General features: G+C 38.4%; 1 long non-coding RNA gene across 1 annotated transcript in view; it reads right to left on the minus strand.

Moving 5' to 3' along the window:
* Positions 1 to 1,570: 1,570 nt before the first annotated feature.
* LOC117313605 (uncharacterized) overlaps positions 1,571 to 17,885 on the minus strand; it is a 165,165-nt gene continuing 148,850 nt past the window's right edge. Inside the window, exon 8 of the long non-coding RNA XR_012334030.1 lies at positions 1,571 to 16,436. This is a non-coding gene — a long non-coding RNA (uncharacterized lncRNA). The remainder of the gene's footprint in view (positions 16,437 to 17,885) is intronic.

Consider the following 17,885-nt stretch of genomic DNA (forward strand, 5'->3'; position numbering starts at 1 on the left):
GAATCACAAGAAGGGACTCACATTAAAATGAATGTGGGACACGTGCATTTCTGTTTCTGGTGAAATTCAAGGATTCACTAGTAACCAGAAAGCTGAATCAGCCTGTCATGTAAAGGCAGTCCCTGATTTGCACCAAAGCCTGATATGAATGAGAACAATTAGGCAGTGGGAAGTTAACACTGCTAATTAAACTCGAAATATGACCCAGGCAGTAATGATCAAATACTCCAGACTAGTAACTAACCCTTTCTGGTCAGAGTAGAAAGAGCTGTATTGAATAATACAGTTATTCAATATGTCCTGGAGGCTAAACTGAGAAATAAATGTTAGACAGTGAATTGCTTTCTTGTTCAGCCCCAGTTTGAGGGAGTTAAAGTTGTATTCTGTCACCTATGATGATGGTGTTGAGAAGTAGGGCAAAGGTAGTACATGCAATGAAGACAATTGGGGAAGATTCCAGATGGGGAGGAATCTTTTCTCTTGGTAGCAAGTTCTTTTAACTAAGGACAAAGACTCAGTGTGGACCTTTCTCCACTTTTGAAATAGTTTTTAGGACACAAGTCCAGTTTCTCATTATAAGCCTTTCTCTGATCTGTGACCACACTTAATGTTCATGGATGGTCCCTGTCTGTCATCACTAACCTGAAAGTTTTCAGTCTGCCTTCATGCATACTCTTGCCAAGCAACCTACTTGTTTGTTTGGCTACTTCTACTCATTTCTCAGACTCAACTCACATATTAATTTCTCCAGGATATACCTTTTGACCAACCATGACCAGTCCCTCCTCAAGTTCTACTACATGCCCCTTATTGGGGATCCTACAGCATCTCCATTACAGTAGTTCACACTGAAAATTTTTGTTTACATATATGCCTCTACCACCAGACTAGAAGCTCCCTGTCCTAGCCTTCCTTCTATGGTACTATGGAACTTCTGTGGAACTACGGTAAAGTTCCCAACGTATGTTGAACTTAGCTGCTAGATTCTCAATAAACGTTTGTTGAGCTTGATTATACAGACTGTAAACCAGTATAATCATTGTCACAGCAACATGACTTCAAGGACAGCTTCCTACTTCGGGCCTGAGTATCATTTCTACACCATCGTATAGGTATATGCCAAGGCTCTCCCTTCAGAGTAAATGCCTTCCCCCTCTGGTACACTACATGAGAGATCACAGGATGACACTTAGTGCCCAACTATTGATATTTGGGACCATCTTGGTCCACAGCCCTGCCGTCCACCTCAACAGACCCAGGCTGCGACAATACTTCCCATTCCATTCATGTTCTCTCTTCTACATGCAGGAGGCCTCCTGCCAGCTGGTCCTACCAGCCCCTAGTCAGAGAGTGCAACCTACATTTCTGTTCAAGACCCCTGTTAAAATGATATTAAGAGCCTTACAAAAATATAAGACTGGAATTAACATCCACACTTACATGCAGCTTTATGTAATTCTCTAATTTTTTTGTAATTTAATTAAACTAAATAATAAACTATAAATATATAGTTTATTTATAAATAATAAACTAATTACTTAAATTAAGTAACTAATTAAAAAGTCTCATTATATATTTTTTCATAATTGAGTATTAGCAATGAAGGCTATCCTGAAAGTAATCCAAGACGGAATTCCCAGAGGTCCAGGTAAAACAGCTAGAAAATGTGAGTGCAGATAGGTGGTTGTGATGACAATAATTCCATGGTATTTGCAAGGATGTCTCCAAGCTGGGTTACTGGGAGGGTGGTGAAAATGCAGATTTTCCAAAGGGGCATCGGCAGGAGGAGGGGGTCGTGGGGAAGTAGCCGAGGCAGAGGCTCCCATGAGCAAGCCTGGTCCTACCCCCGTGCCTCCTGCTTGACCTCCTTAGTGATTGCTGACCACCTGGCAATGCTCCTGAAGCAGCAGGTAGCGCGAGACACAGGGAAAAATTGGGACAAACTCCTGAATGACAGGTTTCCGATGGTTCAGAAATGGTCACTGCCCAAGGGTCTACAGATCCTCAGTGCACCTCATTCCCCAAGTCTAATGAGGCAGCTTTGGGAATCCAAAGCTTTGCAGTCTGCTCCTGCCTATCTCACTTCAGATTGTGTGCTCCCTGTGTTACATAGTGATTCAGCCTCAATGGAATTAGATGATTTCAGAGCTCTGCTTTTGATATTTCCAACCCACCTAAGCCAATTACTGAGGCTTGGAGCAGACCTCAGAGCCTGATGCTGTGAATGACAGGTGGTACACTGGTCTCAGTGACAGGACAGCAGAGCTTCTTGGACTGCTGGCTGAGAACTGAGGCTGAATCATAACCTTCTGAGACTTCATTTCCTCTCTTGGGAAGTATGATGTATTCTCTCCTTCCTGTGTTTGAGATATTCATCTTCAACATCACAGAAATAACAGGAACCATAAAATGAAACATAAAAATGTAAAGGGTAGAGAAAGCCCTGTGATCCCTGGGGCAGACGATGCAGCTGCATCTTGTGCGATATTTACGACTTCTGCTGTGTGGAAGCCACACGTTACTCCAGAGTCCATCCATCCAAACACATACTGAGCATTGACCTTACTCTCAGTCCTGGGGAAGACAGTCATGAAACCGACTCAGCTCCAAAAACCCAGCTTCAGACAAGTTTGGGTCAGAAGGAAAATGAAGATCTGTTTCCCACTTGAAAATTGAAAAGAAATGAGGCAGCTTCACCGTCTCTGGCCTAATATTCGAGCAGAAAGCCACTACAGGAAGCAGGGCATGGACTTTCAGTCAAGCAAAGCCATGTTCAAACTCCATCTGTATCGCTTATAAGCCAGGTATCCTAGATATCAACTTCTCTGAGCCCTACTTCCTCACCTATAAGAATGAGGACAGTGTCATCTCATCAGTCAGGCTGTGACGATTGGCAGCCCGACCAATGAGTACCTATTTACTGAGTACCTATTATACATTACAAACTAAGTCAGTCAGGTGCTAGATTAAAAAGTGATTCGCTCAAATAATGTTAGTTCCTATTCACTCTGTGATTGTTAAAGATACCTTAGAGTTTTTTTGTTTGCTTTGTTTGGTTTTGTTTGTTTTCAGTTTCCGGGACTGCAAAGGAAAAGAGGATTATTATTCCTTGGATTTGAATAAATCATGTCTTCCTCTCCAGACAAATCTGACATATCTAGTTTCAACAAGTCATACAGCTAAATGTCCTGTATTTCCTGAGATGATTTTCATTTCAAGTAACCTCTTACGATACTTATAAGTACCCTTGTCCTTGTCATCAACCATATATTCATCCATCAGATATTTATTAATCACTTTCTATGGGGAAGACAAAATTTCAGTCCAAAATGGTGACTCAGACTTAATGCCTGGCCTCATGGAAATCCTTCTGGCTCTGGAAGCATATCGCATGGAGTCAAATCCCAGGTATCAGCCCCATGGCAGCATCAGCATCGTCAAGAGAACACTGCAATTCATCCCTCTCAAACCAAGGTTGTAATTTTCTGCTCTGCAGGAAGCTGGGGTCACTGCGTGACCTCAGTAACTTGAGGTTAAAAACCAATTAGTCATAATCCCACAACTATTTAACTGAGCTTAAAACAGTCTCTAGTCACTGAAAAATTCCAAATTCACCTATTCCCTCTACTCACTATTGAGCATCTGGCTTGAATTTTTGCCTCACATGACCACTAGGGGGCATTTAATCCCCAACTATATTCTTAAACACTGGTTCTGAGAATGGTGTTGGTATACCGTCAGTACCTGTGGGGAAGAGGCGCAGGTGGAAAGCCTGTGAGGCTCAAGTGAAATTTCAGCAGACTGGAACTGAAAATAGGACAAAGAGGGTAAATTCAAGCATCATTCTTAAAAAGTAGTGAGTTATTTATAAATCACTGCTCAAACCTAAGTGTAGTCCATGAAACTAAGAAAGGAGATAAACCAAGTTTTATTTTGCATGTACTATGCATCAGTCACTGAGCTAGAAATCTCCATTTTTGTCATCATATCTATCCATCACAAGTATCCTGAGACAGATTTTATTTCTGTCTTCATTTTATAAACGAGAAAACAGGCTCAGAGAGGTTATCATTTACTGATGTGTCACACATCTAGCAAGTAGTAAAGAATCTGATTCCAAATCAGGCTGGTTTGAATGCCCACTCACTTTTCTACTAAATGGCTCACTTGACTGTGATGCTCAAATGCCTCTACACTTGTTTCCCCAATTCCTATTGTCATAATTCTCCAAATCCTCGTATTACCCTGGGATGCGTGTGTGTTTAGGTGTATGTGCAAACATGGGTTTAAGTATACTATGAATAAATGATCCTACAACTATGTAATTGTTTTCATACTTAATGACCTTTGTACAACTTGATGAAACAGGACTTAATTCTGGCTGGGTATAATTTATACAATCTACATGTTTTAGTCTCCTTTGTAGTGCCAACACTTTCTACTAGAGACAATTCACTGATACTGAATGAATTAACAAATAAAGAAACATGGCTCTTGGAAAGCAACAGTAGGGAACTTCTCTCACCTGGAAATTTCCTGGAGCCAGTGACTTAAGGTTGAGATTGTCTTTCAATAGAAAACTCCAAAGCAGGAGTGGACCTGATTTCACAGGATTTGTTCAACCTGCTCCGTACACATCATCGAATCCCAAGGAGAACAGACCCTGACCTGTTCACAGAGCACCCTGGGACGCCCAGCCCAAAGCACAGTTACTGCAAGCTCCTAAGAAAAGGCTCAGGCGAGCCAGCACTGACTGCTCCAGCCCTCCTGAGGCTTGACCTCCAAGTCACTGATACATCTAACCGGGATAATTTGATTTGCAGTGTTTCAGAGTGGCAAGTCTGAAATCCTTAAAGGATATAGCAGGCTGGAAACTTAGGCTTGATTTCTATGTCCCACAAGGAATTCTTGAGGAAGCATTCCTTCTTCCCGGAGAAACCTCCGCTTTTGCTCTCAAGGCTTTCAACTCATTGGTTGAAGTCCACCCATATTAGGGAGGGTAATCTGCCTTTATTTAAAGTCGAGCGATTGTAGATGTTGATCACATCTATAAAACACCTTCACAACAACCACCTTACACTAGGGTTTGACCACACAGTTGGGTCCTCTAGCCTGGCCAGGTTGACACATACAATTTTACCATCACAAGGGGTTTCTTCAGGCTCTTCTTACCATCTTCTCCAAACAGAAGCACTTCTCATTCCAGTCTTAGACGTGTGCATTCTTACCAGGACTCTGCCCAGACCTTTTGGGCTGAAGTCTCTTGGCTTCTGATTTCCGACTTGCCTCTGGGTCCCCTTGGCTCCCTGTTCCTCACCCACAGCTCAGCCCACCCCGTCCTTATGTCCAACCCATCCTGTTCCCCCGGGCTTCTGCTTATTCTGGGCTATGGACTTTAGGTAGATGGAAAGTTCCATTTGAAGGAAGAGTGGAAAACTTTTTATGAAGAACTTGACATTTTAAATGAGTAGCATTCCTGCTTTATTCATCTTTACTAATTATACACTATTCAGTGGAACTTTAATATTACTATATTATATAATTCTGTCAAAGGAGAAATAGTAAGATAACCCATAATCACACTACCCTAAAATAACCACGCTTAACATTTTAGTATACTTCAGTCTTTTCCCTGCATGTATAATTTTGCAGAGTTGTAATCACACCCAACATACAATTTTATTATGTTTTTCCATTTACCATTATATTATAAGCATTTTTAATGTTGCCACATAATCTTCATGTCTGTCATTGTTAATAGCTACATAATAGTTCACTGAATTGAAGTGCTTTATTTACTTAACTATCCTATTATCTTTCAACAGTTTCCAATTTCTTCTTACAGTAAATATGCGTAGTGATTGTAGTGTTCTTTTTCAAACTTAGAATTCTTTCACATAGGCTTAAAATTGTTTGGCAAGAATACTGTGTATACATTTTTGTCTCTTGACATATATTTCCAAATGGATCTTTTTAAAGGTTGCATCAATTTACACTGCTGCCAGTGTAAATAAGGACAACTGTGTCTTTGTTCTCTTGAGAGTAGAGCTTTGACAGGTGGGGATAGGAGACCAGGAGGAAGACATTTCAACACCAAAGCCTGAGCCTTGCATTCTGTAAAGTACCCTGATCCTCACTGATACACCAGTTTTGTGTTGCTTTGTTTCTCACAGACTGAGCAGTTGATAACTCTGTGGGTCCTCTGTGTTTTTACCATTGTTGGAAATGCCATCATGCTGTTCTCTACACTGAGAAGGAAGAGGAAGTCGAGAATGACCTTTGTGGCTCAGCTGGCCATCACAGGTACATAACTGCAGTGTTTGCAGAATTCCAATGGCTCCTCACTTTCAATTATTTTACCAATAGAATTGGTGTATTATCAGTCCAAAATGCAACCGCAAATTTGGGAGAAATTTCTACAGGGATATAAAACTCAAATTTGAATTTTTCTTCCAGCAAATTTAACATATTTAAATATTTATAAGATTCCATTATAAAAATAACTCCTTATACAACAAACTTGAAAATATCATTATCAGTGCTACCAAAGCATTCTAAAGAGTTCTACTTTCCCTATACACAGCAGCCTCCATGGTTCACTAAGGTGATATTACCATATCATACCGTCTTATGAGCTTAAAGAATATATCCCAGAAAATAGAGTAAAGGGTAATTAGGATTATCGAGTAAATGCAAAATTCTTGGATGAGGGTATAATAACTTTCTTTCACCATATTTTTTCAATTACAGTGTTGTAACCAACATTCTACAAAACTATGTGTTCTTCTAGAGTGTAAGAATTTAGAGGTGGTAAGGATATCAGCTTAGAATTTAAAGTACTGTCAAGAATAATAATAAATGAACTGAAATTTCACCATCTATTGTCAAAAAGAAGAGTTGCATGTTCTAGTCAAATCCATAGTCTGCTATGTTAACCTGGGCTTAATTTCTCACGAATGTTCTAGATAGTCTAGATAGTCTAGATAAATTAATTTGTTAATACCCTCTGGAAAAACTCAAGGGGTCAGATCAGGAGCATTTCAACTGAAGAATTCTTGGAGAGAGAAAGTTTGCCTAGAGTCTGAGATTAGGCTAACTTCTTACTTAAAGTGTTAAAATTTCCTTCATACACGTTTCACCATGATCTCAGATCCTGTAGTAAGGGATTTGAGAATACATATCTGAGTCTTTAGTATGTATAAAAAGGTTACTCTGGTATCAGCTGAAGGATCCTATTCTTTCAGATTTACATAAATTTGATTTGAGTCCCCTATCCTATGCTAATGGCCTCCCCAAGATTTATTCAAATTTTCTGGACTTTACATTTTTAGTCATCACTTCTGGTTCTTACTTGCTAACTCTGCTGAACCTTTGCTCTCTTTTACAGGCATCTCACCTTCCCTAGTCTTTTTTTTTTTCTTTTTAAGCCATACTGACCCTAACAGGGCACTCAGCTCCCCTTTCTTTTATATTCTTTAAAATCATCCACAGAAACATAACTTTCTATGTTTAAAAGACTTTGTCAAATGTTTCTGGCAACAGAGGGAGATTGCATTATAGCAAAGCAAATATATTAAAATTGAATATTATATATTTTTGAAACTTTCAGCTACAACCAATTGTGTCTTTGACTCTCCAATGTTGTTTTATAGGATAACCAAATTTTTTCACATAAACATATTCTTGAATCATCAGATTCAATTGACATCATCAGTGACACACATATTTGGAAAATTAAATTCAGAGACATTAATTCTTGGCTCTTCTGATAGAGAAAAGTAAGAGTTAACAGTTATTACTGGGTAAGGCAATATTAATGCCCTTCATTAAATAATATTTTCCATCATGACTCACCTCCTAAGAGCAGCTTCCTACTTACAGGCCGGTATCCTTGAGTGATTCTTTAAGGAACATTTTGATTTCCATTTAGTAGGTGAATCAATTGGAGTCAGATTCATCTGCACATCTATAAAATCCAGATAATGGTGGCTTAAGTTTACAAGGATTTATTTTCACCTATGTAAAGAATTCTGGAGGTAGACGGTCCAGGGCTCATATTTTATTTTCTTATCACTGGGGTCTCAGGCTCCTGTATATATATTTTTACTCTATTAAAGGATTTTCATACTCAAGGTCACCTCATGGTATGGATGGCTCCTGGTTCAAGGTGGCTGCTAGAACTCCTGCCATAATCCCCAGATTCTAGTCTAACAAAAAGGACGAGAGGAGGAAGGAGAAGAGGGGCTCATGCCAGCTATGTGTCCTCTTAACTGGCATTCCTAGAACTCCCACCCATTAATTTTTGCTTGCATCTCATTTGTTATCTCTAACTGAAGAAAAGCTGGTAAATGTTTTTGTTTGTTCATTTTTAGCCCATTGGCCAGAATAAAATCAAGCTTCTTTTCCTAAGGAAGAATGAGAGAACAGAGATAAGTAGCAGTCTCTGGCATAGCTTGTCTTCCATATTTCAGTTTCCATTGAGAACTGAGAAGTTTAGACAATGAATCTCTGTTTGACTACCCATTTGACTGCTTTGAAGGTGCTTCCTCCAGAGTGCCATGCTTTCTTCTTTAGACCTCATGTCTTGGAAGGCCAGCACTTCGCATGTTGTCCAAACACTGCAGTGACCCATTGGATGACTGCCCCATTAAGTAGATAAACTCCTATTGTTGACTATTCACATAACCTCCCCCCCACCCAGTTTTTGGCTATTATTAGCAATTCTGCAATGAATATTCTCACAATTAAATCTTGTGAGCATTCTTTATTATTTATTTAAGAAAATTTATAGACATGAACTTACTGCATCAAAAGAAGACACTTCAAACTGGCCAATGTCCTGTTAGGTCACCCAAGATTAAAAGATGATGAAAAATGTCACGGGACAAATGCTCTAGAAACTACCAACACAGATCCACACTGAGTCTTGTTTAAAAAGGACCCTGAAAACAAAAGCCCTACTGGCTTGCAATAGTTATGAGGACACGGATTCTCTTTGTTCGCCTATAAATGTTCTATCTGTACCTACTCAAGGCTAATTTGCTTATTTTAAAAAGGAGCATTTTCTTCCACCCTAGCCAGTGTATCAGAGAAGAAGCCACACCTAATCTGGCCTTTCTTTCCCCCACAGTAATTATAGCAGCACTCGTATTTGTGAAAACAAAGAAGACATCATTTACAAGACATTTGAAGAATTGTTTTTATTTTGCATCTGTATATTTTAATTCACTTCCCTCTTCTCCATATTTCTTTTCCCTTCAAAAAATCTTACCTAATTCTTCTCTATATCTTCCATTAGGAATTTTGACTGTAGGTTTAGTCTTGAGAACGGAAGGAAACCAGAAGTTCTTAAAGCTGCTATTTTGGCATATTCTGCCATTCTTAGCACTTCCATTTTAACAATCTATTGGATGAATTTAATGACTGTTTATATTTTATGAGCTAAAGTGCCAATTAAAATTTATTAGTCATTTATCATCTTCAAGACTGACTTGTCTGTTTTATTCAAATGCCATAAAGAAGGGGAGCTAATGAGAGTAACTCCCATTGAGTGTTCAACCAAGGAAAGACAGAAAATATATATTTTTTGGCACATATTCAAATAACATTCTTCTTCTGATGGGACCAAATCTTCTCACATTGGTGGAAATTAGCTTTGCCTCAAAGCACTTTCTGGAGAGCAATTTACTAATAAACGAAGGTATGTGCCACCCTCAAAGCCTTCCTGTTAATTATCTGACAGCAGAGAAAATTGAGAGGTTCAGGCAGGGAGGTGAGACCAGGAAGACTGAGGTATTCAAGGCCATCCATGGAGTTCACTACCACTTCCAATGCTAATTTCACTCACTTTTTCCCTGGGGTTTTGAGTTGCATACTCAGTTCATTTATTTATTTTAATTCTGCTCATTCGTTTTTTAAATATTTTTTCAGCTTTATTGAGATAAAGTTGACATAGACTATGTAAAAGCTTAATATGTACAAAGTAATGATATGCTGTATGTACCTATTGCAATAAATTCAGTTAGCATCCATCACCTCACATAGTTACAATCTGTGTTTGGCGGGGGAGGGGAGTATGTTAAGAACTTTTAAAATCTACTCTCTAAGCAACTTTCAAATATACAATACAGTATTGTTAATGATGGTCACCATGTTGTACATTACATCCCCAGAACTTATTCTTCTCATAACCAGAAATTTGTTCCCTTCGACCATCTTCACCCATTTCCCCCAATCCCCACCTCTGGTAACCACCAATTTGTCCTCTGTTTCTATGAGTTCTTTTTTTTTTTTTTTTTTTCAGATTCCACATATAGCATTTGTCTTTGACATTTCATAATGCCTTCAAGATTCATTTATGTTATCACAAATGGGAGGATCTCTTTCTTTTTATGGTTGAATAATATTCCATCGTGTATGTGTACCATGTATTCTTTTTTTTATAAATTTATTTATTTTATTTATTTATTTTTGCCTGCATTGGGTCTTCGTTGCTGCGTGTGGGCTTTCTCTAGTTGCGGCGAGCGGGGGCTACTGTTTATTGCAGTGCGCAGGATTCTCACGGAGGTGGCTTCTCTTGTTGCGGAGTGTGGTCTCTAGGCGCGCGGGCTTCAGTAGCTGTGGCGCTCAGGTTTAGTTGCTCCGCGGCATGTGCGATCTTCCCGGACCAGGGCTCGAACCTGTGTTCCCTGAATTGGCAGACAGATTCTTAACCACTGCGCCACCAGAGAAGCCCTATACCATGTATTCTTTATCCATTAATCCACTGATGAAAACTTAGGTTGTTTCCATGTTTTGGTTATTGTATATAATGCTGTCATAAACATGGAGGTACAGATACTTTGAAGATAGAGATTTAATTTCCTTTGGATATATATACACAGGAGTGAAATTGCTGGATCATATGGGAGTTTTTAATTTCTTAAGGAAACTCCATACTGTTTTCCATAGTGGCTACACCAATTTACATTCCCACCAAAAATGTACAAAAGTCCCCTTTTCTCCACATCCTCACCAACACTTACCTCTTGTCTTTCTGATAATAGCCATTCTAACGTTTGTGGTGATAACTCTTTGTGGTTTTGATTTGTGTTTCCCTGGTGATTAGTGATGTTGAGTATCTTTTCTTGTACCTGTTGGCCATTTGAATATTTTCTTTGGAAAAATGTCTATTTATGTTCTGTGCCCATAATTTAAATGGATTATTTCTATTTTGGCTATTGAGTTGTATGAGTTTCTTATATATTTTGGATATTAACCCCTTATCAGATATATTGTTTGCAAATATTTTCTCCCATTCCATATGTTGCCTTTTCATTTTGTTGATCATTTCTTTTTTTATGTATAAGCATTTTAGTTTGACATATTCCTGCCTGGTTATTTTGCTTTTGTTACCTATGCTTTGGGTGTCATATCCATAAAATCATCGCCAAGAACAATACTGAGGAGTTTTTCCCTATGTATTCTTCTAGGAGTTTGATGGCTTCAAGATCTTACATTTTCCTTTAATCCACTTCAAATTAATCTTTGTGAGCAGTGTAAGATACGGGGTCCAGTTTCATTTTTTTGCATGTGAATATCCAGTTTTCCCAGCACACTTATTGAAGAAATTATCTTTTATCCATTGAGTATTCTTGGCTCCCTACAGTCAACTATTAGTTGACTTTATATTCATGGGTTTATTTCTGGTCTCTCAATTCTGTTTCAATGGTCTATGTGTCTATATTTATGCCAGTACCATACTGTTTTGATTATTACAGCTTTGTAGTATATTTTGAAATCAGAATGTGTAATGCCTCCAGTTTTGTTCTTCTTTCTCAGAATTTCTTTGGGTATTTGAGGTCTTTTGTGGTTTGATATGAATTTTAGGAATTTTTTTCTATTTCTGTGGAAAAATGCCATTGAAATCTTGACAGGGATTGCATTGAATCTATAGATTGTTTTGGGTATTATGGACATTTTAACAACATTAAATTTTCCAATCCATGAACAGGGGGTATCTTTCCATTTATTTGTGTCTTCTTCAATTTCTTTAATCAGTATCTTACAATTTTCTGTGTGCAGATCTTTCACCTCCTTCATTAAATTTATTAATAAGTATTTTATTGTTTTGGATGCTATTGAAAATGGGATTGTTTCCTTTATTTCTTTTTCAGATAATTCTTAGTGCATCAAAATGCAGCTGACTTTTGTATGTTGATTTTATATCCTGCAACCCAAATCAGGCAAAAATACCAACTAAGCTCCCTAGCCAAATGGGGTCACCATCTGTGATCTTTGCTCTGGTGCATGTGTGAAGAGAAATGTCATCTGCCAAGATCTGAGCACTGGTTGTTATAAGCTCCACCCTTCTTCTCTGCTTGTTTCTGATCCACAGTGGTCAAGCCCTGCAGATTTTCCCAGTGATTCTTGTGAGCTGAGACCAGAGAGGGCATCCTGGGAAGCGTCCTGCAACACTGGGGGAAGTGGATGCGCACTTTGGGATATTTTTTCCCCACTGGAGAAATTGTAGGCCCAGTAGGGCCCTCTCAGTGTGGCCTTGTGCCTGCCTGGGGGAAGGATGATGCTGTCAGAGTGTAGTTCTTCAAATTACCCTTCTAACGTGGTCCTTCTTGGTCTCTGTGGTCCAGGGGGTTGTTTCACATCACCCCTGTGTTCTAGAGTTTTCACAATCATGTCTTGTCTATGGACACTTGCTAGTTGGTCTTCTTGTGAGGAGGACTGAAGTCAGGAATGATCTATGTTGCCATCTTGATGACATTACTTGTAATTCTTCCCTTTCATAATGAAAATGCTTAAGACTAAGGATTTTTTTCTGAATGCATAAATTTTATGAGATAATTCTTATTGTTTTTATTTTCCAAATATTTTAGTGTTGAATTTTTAATTTCCTCTTTCACTACTAAATAACTATTTAGTAGTTTTTGGTTATTCTTATCTTTAATTTCTAGGCAACTTTATTTTTCTTTAACATTTTGTAATTCACATTTAATTTTATTGCCTTGCAGTCAGAGAATATTTTTAGAAGGATTCCTGCTCTTTGGAATTTACTAAAAGTACCTTTGAGGTGTAACACGTAATTATTTATTTTGAAAAATATCTAACGTTTACTAAAATTAGGACATAATAATTAAAATTGGGGAAATTAAAAAAAAATCACCTAAATGAAAAAAAGCAATGGTTGTTTACTTTAGAGCTTACTATAGCAAGGAAGTCAGTCAGTATCATTTGTGTTGGCAGGACTCAAAGGTAGGCAGAGGAGTGGGAAAGCTTTGTATCACACACAAAAAAAGGAAAGGCTGCAGGTGTGCCCTGATTGGAAACTGTTGGCATGGGAAGCAGTAGGCAGACTAACCAGAAGCACAGCATCCTATGTGATTGGTTAGCATTGCATATTTGTCTTTCTCTGTTTGGTCCTAAGTTGGAAGCAGAGTCGGTTATTAATAAGGGAAGCTGTCAGTTATTAATCAAGTGCTTCCTATTTGGGGCAGATCACTAGAGCAGTTATCGTTTGGCTTTCTGGACTGGTTGCTACAGATAGGAGGCTGGCTTCCTGAGCTGGTTACTTCAGGTTGCAGTTCAGAGTTCCATTTTTATATACAGTCTGGTCATTGTCCATATGTATATTCAGTCTCTCAATGTATTCTTTGTGCTTATCTTTCTGAATTTGCCCTTATTAATTACAGTCTTCAGATTTTCTCTATTTCCATATATGTACTTCTTGTCTATTTGATATGTCATGAGTGACTAAAAGTGGTTAAAAAGTTTCACACTTTGTCTAATTTTCTCCCAGTATTTTTTATCAATATTTATTTTATAAATTTTAACATTTTGTTATTTGGCTCCTAAAGGCTCCTGACTAATATATCTTTAATATAGGTCTGAGTGCTTAATGTTACAAACACACACACACACACACACACACACACACACACACACACAATCCTTCTAGTTTCATTTATTAGCTTGCTTAAATTTTATTTATGTGATATTAATATTAAATGCGTCTATTTAATTTTTATTGCATTTGTTTTCCAAGCACGGGACTAAGCATTTTAATAAAATCTCATTTAAAAAATATATTTATCTCATTTGTCTTCTGCTTTGTGACTATGCTTGCAATAATTATCAGCAAGTATTTCTATATTTGAATGTTTCAATGCTCACCAATAGTTGGCTTCCCCATTCTTGGTTCCTTTATTTTGATAGAGCTTCCAATTTTCTGGAGTACTTTGAGTGCTAATATTTTTCCTCATTCAGCCTGGATAGGATTCTCAAGCATCCGGCATCAATGAAAAAGACTTTCTCTTGCCTCCAAGACAATGGCAGTATAGATGAGGAAATCTTGAATTCACAACTCAGATCACCATAGATGTTGCTCCACGGACTTCTGGCACCCCATGTTACAGAGGAGTCTAAAGTCAGCCTGGAATTTCTTCCTTTATAGCTTACCAGATTTTTTCTTTTGTTTCCAGATTTTCTTTTCCTTTTTTTGCTGCGCTGAGCTGGGTATGGGATCTTAGTTCCCTTACCAGGGAACAAACCTGCACCCCCTGCAATGGAAGCTCAGAGTCTTAACCACTGGACCTCCAGGGAAGTCCCCTAATTTTTGTTTTTTTTGAGGATTCATACTTTTACCTGGTTATATCTATTTATTGATCCACTATATCAGTTCTGTTTTTTGCCAAGTAAGCTCTTTGGATCTGCAGATTAAAGTGATTTCTTAGCTCATTTTATTTATGTCTGAATATTGATTATCTTCCATTTATTCTTATCTTATGTTCAGGAGCACTAACTATTCATACGTCAGTAACTATGGTCCTTCTCTCTCACCATTTATATATCTTGGTCCTATTCTTCTAACTATTAAAACTTTTTCTAATTATTGATTTGATTTTGATTAGCAGTGTTAACTCTACCTTTTAATGTTTCTAAAGTATCTTAAAAGTTGCCTTTCCTTTGAGCAGTTTCAAAACATTCATTCCTTATATTATCCAGTACCTTTTTATTTCTGTCAACTTCTCAGTATTTCTCTTTTCACAACTTACCTAATGTCTTATTATCTCATCTTTCACCTTTTATGCCACAATGTCAAAGTTTTTCTTAAGTGTAAAAAGAACACAAAACACACTGCTTAAGATTTAAGTATGTTTCCTGAACTAAAAGGGTTTTAAAGGATTTTTTTTTCTGACATTTGTGTATTCTTTTCTACTTAATATTACAAAATTTCTCTACCATATGACTCACTCATTCCACTAAAAGTTGCTTGATTGGCTAACATCTGAATAAATGTGCATGCTTTTCATTTAGATTACTCATACAGTGGCTATACAATACCATCATTGTTTCCCACTCTGAGAAGAGATGGTCTATGTTTGTAAAGAAAATCAGTTTCTCTTGAGCAGGAAAAGAAGGTATTGTCCTGTCACTATGGGAATAATTTAACTAAAAGGAATGAACTCTTATCCCAGGAAAACTTTTTCTTCTTTAGAGAAATTGGGTTTCTTTATTGTTCCCTCCGTAAATTGGGTTTCTTTATTGTTCCCTCCGTTTGCTCCACCATTATCACACTGTGTGACCTGGAAAGGGCACTTAACCTCACTAAGTGTTCGTTTTCTCATCTCTAAAATGAAGGAGTTATCTGGATGATATTAAGAGACCAGAAATGATCTGGCTCTAGTAGTCCTGTGCTTCTAATTAGAAATTTCCAGTTGTAGAAATTGAGGGGAATTTTTACATTTTCATATGTCTGCCAATTAAACAACTTTTGTTATAATGAGTACAGGTCACCTTTATGAATTAGCTCTGTTGCCTAAAAATGGTAATATCTGTCTCCTGGTCCACACAGAACGTGTCCAGTGGAATGTAGTAATAATAGTAATAATAATAAGATTGACTCACTCCTCTGCTGCTTGCTACCTCACTGGGCTTCCCAGATCAACACACTACAATTCCTTTTGTGGCTTATTCTTTCATTCCTTCCTCTAGTCATTTAACAAATACTATTAAGCACTTACTATGATGAGGCTTGGTTCTAGGTTACTAAGGACACAGTGGTGTACTTGGTTATTAGTTACAGTTGAAACAATAAAGCAAAAAGGGGGACAATTTTGCTTTTGTCATGCAAAGTTCAGTGACAGAATAAGCTCTGGGCTTGATTTGCTTAGCGATTCGGGAATGCCACCAAGGACCCTGTCTCTGACGTGGTAGAAGGCATCACTCTCAGCCTTGTTCCTCATCCTGGTTGTAGGATGCTGTATTCATTTGCTAGGGCTGCCATAACAATTACCACAGACTGGGTGGCTTAAACAACAGAAATTTTTTTCTCACAGATCTGGAGGCTAGAGGTCCAGGATGACGATGTTGCCAAGTTTGGTTTCTTCTGAGGCCTCTCTCCTTGAAGTGGTGGCCATCTTCTTCTTTTGTCTTCTGTTGACCTATAACAAATAGACTGCCAATTATTTCTCCAGAAAAAAAATAGGGTTTATTCAGGATCAGTAAAGAACTGCCATTCAGGGTGTGCAAGTATGGCAAGCCATGTGCAAGTCCTCTCACAGGAAGGAGAGGAGAACTCTTTTAAAGAGGGGAAAGGGAAGCTGGGAGGGCTATAGGAAACAAAGGGTCCACCGGAGGACTTGAGAGTTCAAACGATAATGGCTTTTCATTGGCTGAGTTGTGCTGACGTTTTCTCATTGGCTGAGCTCTTGCCAGGAGAGAAGAGAAAGTCTTTCTTCTTCCTGTTGGGCTCTGCTGTCTTCATAGGACAGGAGAGCTCCCCCTTCTGGCTTCCTGACTATTTTAATTGAGGTTGCTGTTTATCAATTTTGACACTTCACATGGTCTTTCTTTGAGTGTGTGAATGTCTGTGTCCTAGTCTCCTCTTCTTATAAGGACATTAGTCGGTGGATTAAGTCCAGCCCATATGACCTCATTTTACCTTAATTACCTTTGTAAAGGCCCTATCTCCAAATACTTTCATGTTCTGAAGTACTGGGAATTAGGACTTCAACAAATACATTTTGTCGGGGGTGGGGGTAGGGGGACACAAGTGAACCCATAACGGATGCTTACTAATGACTCCTGGGGAACTCTTGTCCACATGCACAGAGAAAGACTGTGATTTTTAGAAATTTTCTTAGAAATGTAGGAAGCCACCCTTCCCGGCAGTGCTTAGCAAACACGTACATGACCCTCACCAACCTAACTTGAGCTATATGCTCATATATGAACTAATCAGTGTGAACAAGATATGCAATTACTGATGAGCTCACATTGAAGTCAAATGCCCCACTCCTAGGGATTCAGCTTTCCCCAGAGCACACTGGCTGGGATGAGATATTTGAACTAAAAGTTGGGTTCTTACTAAAAGAAGAAGTAGATGTTGGAGAGATAACCTCATTACAAATGGTAGGGGGGGAAAAGACAGAGTGCTTAATCCTCAGGAGCTTCTATTCAGGGGAGGGGTCGGGGGGAGATTTTTCTCAGGGCTTCAGGACTGGGGCAGCTGGGCAGTTAATGCCTGGAATCCAGAGCAGGACAGAATATATCTCTACTCAAGAGTTGGGAGCCTTCCAAATATCTTTGAAGATTAAAAACATTAAAACTCTGCCTGAGAAAAGTAAAATTTATGAAGTTATAAAGTTAGCTTATTCGATTCAACTCGGGAACTTACACAGATAAATGAACTGCAATTGTGTTTGTCTCCCTGATATTCAGATAGAAGGGTGATTGGTGAGCACAACCCTTCAGGATGTTTACAAATATCATCACTTTCAACTTTATACCAGCCTTGTGAGATAAATATTCCCGTTTTCCAGATGAGGACAACAAGGCTCAGAGAGGGTAAGTGGCCTGGCAAAAGTTTTCGAGTGCCTTCTGCCCTGCCC

This window comes from Tursiops truncatus, chromosome 9 (assembly GCF_011762595.2).
Source record: "Tursiops truncatus isolate mTurTru1 chromosome 9, mTurTru1.mat.Y, whole genome shotgun sequence".
In the NCBI taxonomy this organism is placed as follows: Eukaryota; Metazoa; Chordata; class Mammalia; order Artiodactyla; family Delphinidae; genus Tursiops; species Tursiops truncatus.